Source organism: Electrona antarctica, assembly GCF_951216825.1.
Source record: "Electrona antarctica genome assembly, chromosome: 14".
Taxonomy (NCBI): Eukaryota; Metazoa; Chordata; class Actinopteri; order Myctophiformes; family Myctophidae; genus Electrona; species Electrona antarctica.
In genome coordinates, this window is record NC_136795.1 from 18,779,795 (window position 1) to 18,793,214 (window position 13,420).

Consider the following 13,420-nt stretch of genomic DNA (forward strand, 5'->3'; position numbering starts at 1 on the left):
TTCAAAGATTCCTTTTCAGGCAAACATGTCCACCGTAAGATGAACCTAAATAGGTTAGAATGGGGGTTCTAGGTGTAAGTATGTAGGACTATTAGCATGCCAAAGTTTGTGCTATTGTCATTGAGAATGCATTGGACGTTTAAGTTAAATAACTCAGAAACTACAAAACATTTCAAAGTAAAAAGTTCCAGCATGTGTCTCCACAGTAAGCTAAATTATAAAAAGTGTGAATGGAGTTTCTAAGTGAAAGTGCTTTTTTGACGTGCCGATATCGGCCATTGAGCCCCATTGTAAATTTCTCAAATTTGAAAGCACTATATTTCTAAAACTATGAAACATTTCAAAGATTCCCTTTCAGGCAAACATGTCCACCGTAAGAGGAACCTAAATAGGTTAGAATGGGGGTTCTAGGTGTAAGTATGTAGGACTATTAGCATGCCAAAGTTTGTGCTATTGCCATTGAGAATGCATTGGACGTTTAAGTTAAATAACTCAGAAACTACAAAACATTTCAAAGTAAAAAGTTCCAGCATGTGTCTCCACAGTAAACTGAATTATAAAAAGTGTGAATGGAGTTTCTAGGTGAAAGTGCTTTTTTGACGTGCCGATATCTGCCATTGAGCCCCATTGTACATTTCTCAAATTTGAAAGCACTATATTTCTAAAACTATGAAACATTTCAAAGATTCCCTTTCAGGCAAACATGTCCACCGTAAGATGAACCTAAATAGGTTTGAATGGGGTTTCTAGGTGTAAGTATGTAGGACTATTAGCATGCCAAAGTTTGTGCTATTGCCATTGGGAATGCATTGGACGTTTAAGTTAAATAACTCAGAAACTACAAAACATTTCAAAGTAAAAAGTTCCAGCATGTGTCTCCACAGTAAGCTGAATTATAAAAAGTGTGAATGGAATTTCTAGGTGAAAGTGCTTTTTTGACGTGCCGATATCTGCCATTGAGCCCCATTGTAAATTTCTCAAATTTGAAAGCACTATATTTCTAAAACTATGAAACATTTCAAAGATTCCTTTTCAGGCAAACATGTCCACCGTAAGATGAACCTAAATAGGTTAGAATGGGGGTTCTAGGTGTAAGTATGTAGGACTATTAGCATGCCAAAGTTTGTGCTATTGTCATTGAGAATGCATTGGACGTTTAAGTTAAATAACTCAGAAACTACAAAACATTTCAAAGTAAAAAGTTCCAGCATGTGTCTCCACAGTAAACTGAATTATAAAAAGTGTGAATGGAGTTTCTAGGTGAAAGTGCTTTTTTGACGTGCTGATATCTGCCATTGAGCCCCATTGTAAATTTCTCAAATTTGAAAGCACTATATTTCTAAAACTATGAAACATTTCAAAGATTCCCTTTCAGGCAAACATGTCCACCGTAAGATGAACCTAAATAGGTTTGAATGGGGTTTCTAGGTGTAAGTATGTAGGACTATTAGCATGCCAAAGTTTGTGCTATTGCCATTGAGAATGCATTGGACGTTTAAGTTAAATAACTCAGAAACTACAAAACATTTCAAAGTAAAAAGTTCCAGCATGTGTCTCCACAGTAAGCTGAATTATAAAAAGTGTGAATGGAGTTTCTAGGTGAAAGTGCTTTTTTGACATGCCGATATCTGCCATTGAGCCCCATTGTACATTTCTCAAATTTGAAAGCACTATATTTCTAAAACTATGAAACATTTCAAAGATTCCTTTTCAGGCAAACATGTCCACCGTAAGATGAACCTAAATAGGTTAGAATGGGGGTTCTAGGTGTAAGTATGTAGGACTATTAGCATGCCAAAGTTTGTGCTATTGTCATTGAGAATGCATTGGACGTTTAAGTTAAATAACTCAGAAACTACAAAACATTTCAAAGTAAAAAGTTCCAGCATGTGTCTCCACAGTAAGCTAAATTATAAAAAGTGTGAATGGAGTTTCTAAGTGAAAGTGCTTTTTTGACGTGCCGATATCTGCCATTGAGCCCCATTGTAAATTTCTCAAATTTGAAAGCACTATATTTCTAAAACTATGAAACATTTCAAAGATTCCCTTTCAGGCAAACATGTCCACCGTAAGAGGAACCTAAATAGGTTAGAATGGGGGTTCTAGGTGTAAGTATGTAGGACTATTAGCATGCCAAAGTTTGTGCTATTGCCATTGAGAATGCATTGGACGTTTAAGTTAAATAACTCAGAAACTACAAAACATTTCAAAGTAAAAAGTTCCAGCATGTGTCTCCACAGTAAACTGAATTATAAAAAGTGTGAATGGAGTTTCTAGGTGAAAGTGCTTTTTTGACGTGCCGATATCTGCCATTGAGCCCCATTGTAAATTTCTCAAATTTGAAAGCACTATATTTCTAAAACTATGAAACATTTCAAAGATTCCTTTTCAGGCAAACATGTCCACCGTAAGATGAACCTAAATAGGTTAGAATGGGGGTTCTAGGTGTAAGTATGTAGGACTATTAGCATGCCAAAGTTTGTGCTATTGTCATTGAGAATGCATTGGACGTTTAAGTTAAATAACTCAGAAACTACAAAACATTTCAAAGTAAAAAGTTCCAGCATGTGTCTCCACAGTAAGCTAAATTATAAAAAGTGTGAATGGAGTTTCTAAGTGAAAGTGCTTTTTTGACGTGCCGATATCTGCCATTGAGCCCCATTGTAAATTTCTCAAATTTGAAAGCACTATATTTCTAAAACTATGAAACATTTCAAAGATTCCCTTTCAGGCAAACATGTCCACCGTAAGATGAACCTAAATAGGTTAGAATGGGGGTTCTAGGTGTAAGTATGTAGGACTATTAGCATGCCAAAGTTTGTGCTATTGCCATTGAGAATGCATTGGACGTTTAAGTTAAATAACTCAGAAACTACAAAACATTTCAAAGTAAAAAGTTCCAGCATGTGTCTCCACAGTAAACTGAATTATAAAAAGTGTGAATGGAGTTTCTAGGTGAAAGTGCTTTTTTGACGTGCTGATATCTGCCATTGAGCCCCATTGTAAATTTCTCAAATTTGAAAGCACTATATTTCTAAAACTATGAAACATTTCAAAGATTCCCTTTCAGGCAAACATGTCCACCGTAAGATGAACCTAAATAGGTTTGAATGGGGTTTCTAGGTGTAAGTATGTAGGACTATTAGCATGCCAAAGTTTGTGCTATTGCCATTGAGAATGCATTGGACGTTTAAGTTAAATAACTCAGAAACTACAAAACATTTCAAAGTAAAAAGTTCCAGCATGTGTCTCCACAGTAAGCTGAATTATAAAAAGTGTGAATGGAGTTTCTAGGTGAAAGTGCTTTTTTGACATGCCGATATCTGCCATTGAGCCGCATTGTACATTTCTCAAATTTGAAAGCACTATATTTCTAAAACTATGAAACATTTCAAAGATTCCTTTTCAGGCAAACATGTCCACCGTAAGATGAACGTAAATAGGTTAGAATGGGGGTTCTAGGTGTAAGTATGTAGGACTATTAGCATGCCAAAGTTTGTGCTATTGTCATTGAGAATGCATTGGACGTTTAAGTTAAATAACTCAGAAACTACAAAACATTTCAAAGTAAAAAGTTCCAGCATGTGTCTCCACAGTAAGCTAAATTATAAAAAGTGTGAATGGAGTTTCTAAGTGAAAGTGCTTTTTTGACGTGCCGATATCTGCCATTGAGCCCCATTGTAAATTTCTCAAATTTGAAAGCACTATATTTCTAAAACTATGAAACATTTCAAAGATTCCCTTTCAGGCAAACATGTCCACCGTAAGAGGAACCTAAATAGGTTAGAATGGGGGTTCTAGGTGTAAGTATGTAGGACTATTAGCATGCCAAAGTTTGTGCTATTGCCATTGAGAATGCATTGGACGTTTAAGTTAAATAACTCAGAAACTACAAAACATTTCAAAGTAAAAAGTTCCAGCATGTGTCTCCACAGTAAACTGAATTATAAAAAGTGTGAATGGAGTTTCTAGGTGAAAGTGCTTTTTTGACGTGCCGATATCTGCCATTGAGCCCCATTGTAAATTTCTCAAATTTGAAAGCACTATATTTCTAAAACTATGAAACATTTCAAAGATTCCTTTTCAGGCAAACATGTCCACCGTAAGATGAACCTAAATAGGTTAGAATGGGGGTTCTAGGTGTAAGTATGTAGGACTATTAGCATGCCAAAGTTTGTGCTATTGTCATTGAGAATGCATTGGACGTTTAAGTTAAATAACTCAGAAACTACAAAACATTTCAAAGTAAAAAGTTCCAGCATGTGTCTCCACAGTAAGCTAAATTATAAAAAGTGTGAATGGAGTTTCTAAGTGAAAGTGCTTTTTTGACGTGCCGATATCTGCCATTGAGCCCCATTGTAAATTTCTCAAATTTGAAAGCACTATATTTCTAAAACTATGAAACATTTCAAAGATTCCTTTTCAGGCAAACATGTCCACCGTAAGATGAACCTAAATAGGTTAGAATGGGGGTTCTAGGTGTAAGTATGTAGGACTATTAGCATGCCAAAGTTTGTGCTATTGCCATTGAGAATGCATTGGACGTTTAAGTTAAATAACTCAGAAACTACAAAACATTTCAAAGTAAAAAGTTCCAGCATGTGTCTCCACAGTAAACTGAATTATAAAAAGTGTGAATGGAGTTTCTAGGTGAAAGTGCTTTTTTGACGTGCCGATATCTGCCATTGAGCCCCATTGTAAATTTCTCAAATTTGAAAGCACTATATTTCTAAAACTATGAAACATTTCAAAGATTCCTTTTCAGGCAAACATGTCCACCGTAAGATGAACCTAAATAGGTTAGAATGGGGGTTCTAGGTGTAAGTATGTAGGACTATTAGCATGCCAAAGTTTGTGCTATTGTCATTGAGAATGCATTGGACGTTTAAGTTAAATAACTCAGAAACTACAAAACATTTCAAAGTAAAAAGTTCCAGCATGTGTCTCCACAGTAAACTGAATTATAAAAAGTGTGAATGGAGTTTCTAGGTGAAAGTGCTTTTTTGACGTGCCGATATCTGCCATTGAGCCCCATTGTAAATTTCTCAAATTTGAAAGCACTATATTTCTAAAACTATGAAACATTTCAAAGATTCCTTTTCAGGCAAACATGTCCACCGTAAGATGAACCTAAATAGGTTAGAATGGGGGTTCTAGGTGTAAGTATGTAGGACTATTAGCATGCCAAAGTTTGTGCTATTGTCATTGAGAATGCATTGGACGTTTAAGTTAAATAACTCAGAAACTACAAAACATTTCAAAGTAAAAAGTTCCAGCATGTGTCTCCACAGTAAGCTAAATTATAAAAAGTGTGAATGGAGTTTCTAAGTGAAAGTGCTTTTTTGACGTGCCGATATCTGCCATTGAGCCCCATTGTAAATTTCTCAAATTTGAAAGCACTATATTTCTAAAACTATGAAACATTTCAAAGATTCCCTTTCAGGCAAACATGTCCACCGTAAGATGAACCTAAATAGGTTAGAATGGGGGTTCTAGGTGTAAGTATGTAGGACTATTAGCATGCCAAAGTTTGTGCTATTGCCATTGAGAATGCATTGGACGTTTAAGTTAAATAACTCAGAAACTACAAAACATTTCAAAGTAAAAAGTTCCAGCATGTGTCTCCACAGTAAACTGAATTATAAAAAGTGTGAATGGAGTTTCTAGGTGAAAGTGCTTTTTTGACGTGCCGATATCTGCCATTGAGCCCCATTGTAAATTTCTCAAATTTGAAAGCACTATATTTCTAAAACTATGAAACATTTCAAAGATTCCTTTTCAGGCAAACATGTCCACCGTAAGATGAACCTAAATAGGTTAGAATGGGGGTTCTAGGTGTAAGTATGTAGGACTATTAGCATGCCAAAGTTTGTGCTATTGTCATTGAGAATGCATTGGACGTTTAAGTTAAATAACTCAGAAACTACAAAACATTTCAAAGTAAAAAGTTCCAGCATGTGTCTCCACAGTAAGCTAAATTATAAAAAGTGTGAATGGAGTTTCTAAGTGAAAGTGCTTTTTTGACGTGCCGATATCTGCCATTGAGCCCCATTGTAAATTTCTCAAATTTGAAAGCACTATATTTCTAAAACTATGAAACATTTCAAAGATTCCCTTTCAGGCAAACATGTCCACCGTAAGATGAACCTAAATAGGTTAGAATGGGGGTTCTAGGTGTAAGTATGTAGGACTATTAGCATGCCAAAGTTTGTGCTATTGCCATTGAGAATGCATTGGACGTTTAAGTTAAATAACTCAGAAACTACAAAACATTTCAAAGTAAAAAGTTCCAGCATGTGTCTCCACAGTAAACTGAATTATAAAAAGTGTGAATGGAGTTTCTAGGTGAAAGTGCTTTTTTGACGTGCCGATATCTGCCATTGAGCCCCATTGTACATTTCTCAAATTTGAAAGCACTATATTTCTAAAACTATGAAACATTTCAAAGATTCCCTTTCAGGGAAACATGTCGACCATAAGATGAACCTAAATAGGTTTGAATGGGGTTTCTAGGTGTAAGTATGTAGGACTATTAGCATGCCAAAGTTTGTGCTATTGCCATTGAGAATGCATTGGACGTTTAAGTGAAATAACTCAGAAACTACAAAACATTTCAAAGTAAAAAGTTCCAGCATGTGTCTCCACAGTAAGCTGAATTATAAAAAGTGTGAATGGAATTTCTAGGTGAAAGTGCTTTTTTGACGTGCCGATATCTGCCATTGAGCCCCATTGTAAATTTCTCAAATTTGAAAGCACTATATTTCTAAAACTATGAAACATTTCAAAGATTCCTTTTCAGGCAAACATGTCCACTGTAAGATGAACCTAAATAGGTTAGAATGGGGGTTCTAGGTGTAAGTATGTAGGACTATTAGCATGCCAAAGTTTGTGCTATTGTCATTGAGAATGCATTGGACGTTTAAGTTAAATAACTCAGAAACTACAAAACATTTCAAAGTAAAAAGTTCCAGCATGTGTCTCCACAGTAAGCTAAATTATAAAAAGTGTGAATGGAGTTTCTAAGTGAAAGTGCTTTTTTGACGTGCCGATATCTGCCATTGAGCCCCATTGTAAATTTCTCAAATTTGAAAGCACTATATTTCTAAAACTATGAAACATTTCAAAGATTCCCTTTCAGGCAAACATGTCCACCGTAAGATGAACCTAAATAGGTTAGAATGGGGGTTCTAGGTGTAAGTATGTAGGACTATTAGCATGCCAAAGTTTGTGCTATTGTCATTGAGAATGCATTGGACGTTTAAGTTAAATAACTCAGAAACTACAAAACATTTCAAAGTAAAAAGTTCCAGCATGTGTCTCCACAGTAAGCTAAATTATAAAAAGTGTGAATGGAGTTTCTAAGTGAAAGTGCTTTTTTGACGTGCCGATATCTGCCATTGAGCCCCATTGTAAATTTCTCAAATTTGAAAGCACTATATTTCTAAAACTATGAAACATTTCAAAGATTCCCTTTCAGGCAAACATGTCCACCGTAAGATGAACCTAAATAGGTTAGAATGGGGGTTCTAGGTGTAAGTATGTAGGACTATTAGCATGCCAAAGTTTGTGCTATTGCCATTGAGAATGCATTGGACGTTTAAGTTAAATAACTCAGAAACTACAAAACATTTCAAAGTAAAAAGTTCCAGCATGTGTCTCCACAGTAAACTGAATTATAAAAAGTGTGAATGGAGTTTCTAGGTGAAAGTGCTTTTTTGACGTGCCGATATCTGCCATTGAGCCCCATTGTAAATTTCTCAAATTTGAAAGCACTATATTTCTAAAACTATGAAACATTTCAAAGATTCCTTTTCAGGCAAACATGTCCACCGTAAGATGAACCTAAATAGGTTAGAATGGGGGTTCTAGGTGTAAGTATGTAGGACTATTAGCATGCCAAAGTTTGTGCTATTGTCATTGAGAATGCATTGGACGTTTAAGTTAAATAACTCAGAAACTACAAAACATTTCAAAGTAAAAAGTTCCAGCATGTGTCTCCACAGTAAGCTAAATTATAAAAAGTGTGAATGGAGTTTCTAAGTGAAAGTGCTTTTTTGACGTGCCGATATCTGCCATTGAGCCCCATTGTAAATTTCTCAAATTTGAAAGCACTATATTTCTAAAACTATGAAACATTTCAAAGATTCCTTTTCAGGCAAACATGTCCACCGTAAGATGAACCTAAATAGGTTAGAATGGGGGTTCTAGGTGTAAGTATGTAGGACTATTAGCATGCCAAAGTTTGTGCTATTGCCATTGAGAATGCATTGGACGTTTAAGTTAAATAACTCAGAAACTACAAAACATTTAAAAGTAAAAAGTTCCAGCATGTGTCTCCACAGTAAACTGAATTATAAAAAGTGTGAATGGAGTTTCTAGGTGAAAGTGCTTTTTTGACGTGCCGATATCTGCCATTGAGCCCCATTGTACATTTCTCAAATTTGAAAGCACTATATTTCTAAAACTATGAAACATTTCAAAGATTCCCTTTCAGGGAAACATGTCGACCATAAGATGAACCTAAATAGGTTTGAATGGGGTTTCTAGGTGTAAGTATGTAGGACTATTAGCATGCCAAAGTTTGTGCTATTGCCATTGAGAATGCATTGGACGTTTAAGTGAAATAACTCAGAAACTACAAAACATTTCAAAGTAAAAAGTTCCAGCATGTGTCTCCACAGTAAGCTGAATTATAAAAAGTGTGAATGGAATTTCTAGGTGAAAGTGCTTTTTTGACGTGCCGATATCTGCCATTGAGCCCCATTGTAAATTTCTCAAATTTGAAAGCACTATATTTCTAAAACTATGAAACATTTCAAAGATTCCTTTTCAGGCAAACATGTCCACTGTAAGATGAACCTAAATAGGTTAGAATGGGGGTTCTAGGTGTAAGTATGTAGGACTATTAGCATGCCAAAGTTTGTGCTATTGTCATTGAGAATGCATTGGACGTTTAAGTTAAATAACTCAGAAACTACAAAACATTTCAAAGTAAAAAGTTCCAGCATGTGTCTCCACAGTAAGCTAAATTATAAAAAGTGTGAATGGAGTTTCTAAGTGAAAGTGCTTTTTTGACGTGCCGATATCTGCCATTGAGCCCCATTGTAAATTTCTCAAATTTGAAAGCACTATATTTCTAAAACTATGAAACATTTCAAAGATTCCCTTTCAGGCAAACATGTCCACCGTAAGATGAACCTAAATAGGTTAGAATGGGGGTTCTAGGTGTAAGTATGTAGGACTATTAGCATGCCAAAGTTTGTGCTATTGCCATTGAGAATGCATTGGACGTTTAAGTTAAATAACTCAGAAACTACAAAACATTTCAAAGTAAAAAGTTCCAGCATGTGTCTCCACAGTAAACTGAATTATAAAAAGTGTGAATGGAGTTTCTAGGTGAAAGTGCTTTTTTGACGTGCTGATATCTGCCATTGAGCCCCATTGTAAATTTCTCAAATTTGAAAGCACTATATTTCTAAAACTATGAAACATTTCAAAGATTCCCTTTCAGGCAAACATGTCCACCGTAAGATGAACCTAAATAGGTTAGAATGGGGGTTCTAGGTGTAAGTATGTAGGACTATTAGCATGCCAAAGTTTGTGCTATTGCCATTGAGAATGCATTGGACGTTTAAGTTAAATAACTCAGAAACTACAAAACATTTCAAAGTAAAAAGTTCCAGCATGTGTCTCCACAGTAAACTGAATTATAAAAAGTGTGAATGGAGTTTCTAGGTGAAAGTGCTTTTTTGACGTGCCGATATCTGCCATTGAGCCCCATTGTACATTTCTCAAATTTGAAAACACTATATTTCTAAAACTATGAAACATTTCAAAGATTCCTTTTCAGGCAAACATGTCCACCGTAAGATGAACCTAAATAGGTTTGAATGGGGTTTCTAGGTGTAAGTATGTAGGACTATTAGCATGCCAAAGTTTGTGCTATTGTCATTGAGAATGCATTGGACGTTTAAGTTAAATAACTCAGAAACTACAAAACATTTCAAAGTAAAAAGTTCCAGCATGTGTCTCCACAGTAAGCTAAATTATAAAAAGTGTGAATGGAGTTTCTAAGTGAAAGTGCTTTTTTGACGTGCCGATATCTGCCATTGAGCCCCATTGTAAATTTCTCAAATTTGAAAGCACTATATTTCTAAAACTATGAAACATTTCAAAGATTCCCTTTCAGGCAAACATGTCCACCGTAAGATGAACCTAAATAGGTTTGAATGGGGTTTCTAGGTGTAAGTATGTACGACTATTAGCATGCCAAAGTTTGTGCTATTGCCATTGAGAATGCATTGGACGTTTAAGTTAAATAACTCAGAAACTACAAAACATTTCAAAGTAAAAAGTTCCAGCATGTGTCTCCACAGTAAACTGAATTATAAAAAGTGTGAATGGAGTTTCTAGGTGAAAGTGCTTTTTTGACGTGCCGATATCTGCCATTGAGCCCCATTGTAAATTTCTCAAATTTGAAAGCACTATATTTCTAAAACTATGAAACATTTCAAAGATTCCCTTTCAGGCAAACATGTCCACCGTAAGATGAACCTAAATAGGTTTGAATGGGGTTTCTAGGTGTAAGTATGTAGGACTATTAGCATGCCAAAGTTTGTGCTATTGCCATTGAGAATGCATTGGACGTTTAAGTTAAATAACTCAGAAACTACATAACATTTCCAATTAAAAAGTTCCAGCATGTGTCTCCACAGTAAGCTGAATTATAAAAAGTGTGAATGGAGTTTCTAGGTGAAAGTGCTTTTTTGACGTGCCGATATCTGCCATTGAGCCCCATTGTAAATTTCTCAAATTTGAAAGCACTATATTTCTAAAACTATGAAACATTTCAAAGATTCCTTTTCAGGCAAACATGTCCACCGTAAGATGAACCTAAATAGGTTAGAATGGGGGTTCTAGGTGTAAGTATGTAGGACTATTAGCATGCCAAAGTTTGTGCTATTGCCATTGAGAATGCATTGGACGTTTAAGTTAAATAACTCAGAAACTACAAAACATTTAAAAGTAAAAAGTTCCAGCATGTGTCTCCACAGTAAACTGAATTATAAAAAGTGTGAATGGAGTTTCTAGGTGAAAGTGCTTTTTTGACGTGCCGATATCTGCCATTGAGCCCCATTGTACATTTCTCAAATTTGAAAGCACTATATTTCTAAAACTATGAAACATTTCAAAGATTCCCTTTCAGGGAAACATGTCGACCATAAGATGAACCTAAATAGGTTTGAATGGGGTTTCTAGGTGTAAGTATGTAGGACTATTAGCATGCCAAAGTTTGTGCTATTGCCATTGAGAATGCATTGGACGTTTAAGTGAAATAACTCAGAAACTACAAAACATTTCAAAGTAAAAAGTTCCAGCATGTGTCTCCACAGTAAGCTGAATTATAAAAAGTGTGAATGGAATTTCTAGGTGAAAGTGCTTTTTTGACGTGCCGATATCTGCCATTGAGCCCCATTGTAAATTTCTCAAATTTGAAAGCACTATATTTCTAAAACTATGAAACATTTCAAAGATTCCTTTTCAGGCAAACATGTCCACTGTAAGATGAACCTAAATAGGTTAGAATGGGGGTTCTAGGTGTAAGTATGTAGGACTATTAGCATGCCAAAGTTTGTGCTATTGTCATTGAGAATGCATTGGACGTTTAAGTTAAATAACTCAGAAACTACAAAACATTTCAAAGTAAAAAGTTCCAGCATGTGTCTCCACAGTAAGCTAAATTATAAAAAGTGTGAATGGAGTTTCTAAGTGAAAGTGCTTTTTTGACGTGCCGATATCTGCCATTGAGCCCCATTGTAAATTTCTCAAATTTGAAAGCACTATATTTCTAAAACTATGAAACATTTCAAAGATTCCCTTTCAGGCAAACATGTCCACCGTAAGATGAACCTAAATAGGTTAGAATGGGGGTTCTAGGTGTAAGTATGTAGGACTATTAGCATGCCAAAGTTTGTGCTATTGCCATTGAGAATGCATTGGACGTTTAAGTTAAATAACTCAGAAACTACAAAACATTTCAAAGTAAAAAGTTCCAGCATGTGTCTCCACAGTAAACTGAATTATAAAAAGTGTGAATGGAGTTTCTAGGTGAAAGTGCTTTTTTGACGTGCTGATATCTGCCATTGAGCCCCATTGTAAATTTCTCAAATTTGAAAGCACTATATTTCTAAAACTATGAAACATTTCAAAGATTCCCTTTCAGGCAAACATGTCCACCGTAAGATGAACCTAAATAGGTTAGAATGGGGGTTCTAGGTGTAAGTATGTAGGACTATTAGCATGCCAAAGTTTGTGCTATTGCCATTGAGAATGCATTGGACGTTTAAGTTAAATAACTCAGAAACTACAAAACATTTCAAAGTAAAAAGTTCCAGCATGTGTCTCCACAGTAAACTGAATTATAAAAAGTGTGAATGGAGTTTCTAGGTGAAAGTGCTTTTTTGACGTGCCGATATCTGCCATTGAGCCCCATTGTACATTTCTCAAATTTGAAAACACTATATTTCTAAAACTATGAAACATTTCAAAGATTCCTTTTCAGGCAAACATGTCCACCGTAAGATGAACCTAAATAGGTTTGAATGGGGTTTCTAGGTGTAAGTATGTAGGACTATTAGCATGCCAAAGTTTGTGCTATTGTCATTGAGAATGCATTGGACGTTTAAGTTAAATAACTCAGAAACTACAAAACATTTCAAAGTAAAAAGTTCCAGCATGTGTCTCCACAGTAAGCTAAATTATAAAAAGTGTGAATGGAGTTTCTAAGTGAAAGTGCTTTTTTGACGTGCCGATATCTGCCATTGAGCCCCATTGTAAATTTCTCAAATTTGAAAGCACTATATTTCTAAAACTATGAAACATTTCAAAGATTCCCTTTCAGGCAAACATGTCCACCGTAAGATGAACCTAAATAGGTTTGAATGGGGTTTCTAGGTGTAAGTATGTACGACTATTAGCATGCCAAAGTTTGTGCTATTGCCATTGAGAATGCATTGGACGTTTAAGTTAAATAACTCAGAAACTACAAAACATTTCAAAGTAAAAAGTTCCAGCATGTGTCTCCACAGTAAACTGAATTATAAAAAGTGTGAATGGAGTTTCTAGGTGAAAGTGCTTTTTTGACGTGCCGATATCTGCCATTGAGCCCCATTGTAAATTTCTCAAATTTGAAAGCACTATATTTCTAAAACTATGAAACATTTCAAAGATTCCCTTTCAGGCAAACATGTCCACCGTAAGATGAACCTAAATAGGTTTGAATGGGGTTTCTAGGTGTAAGTATGTAGGACTATTAGCATGCCAAAGTTTGTGCTATTGCCATTGAGAATGCATTGGACGTTTAAGTTAAATAACTCAGAAACTACATAACATTTCCAATTAAAAAGTTCCAGCATGTGTC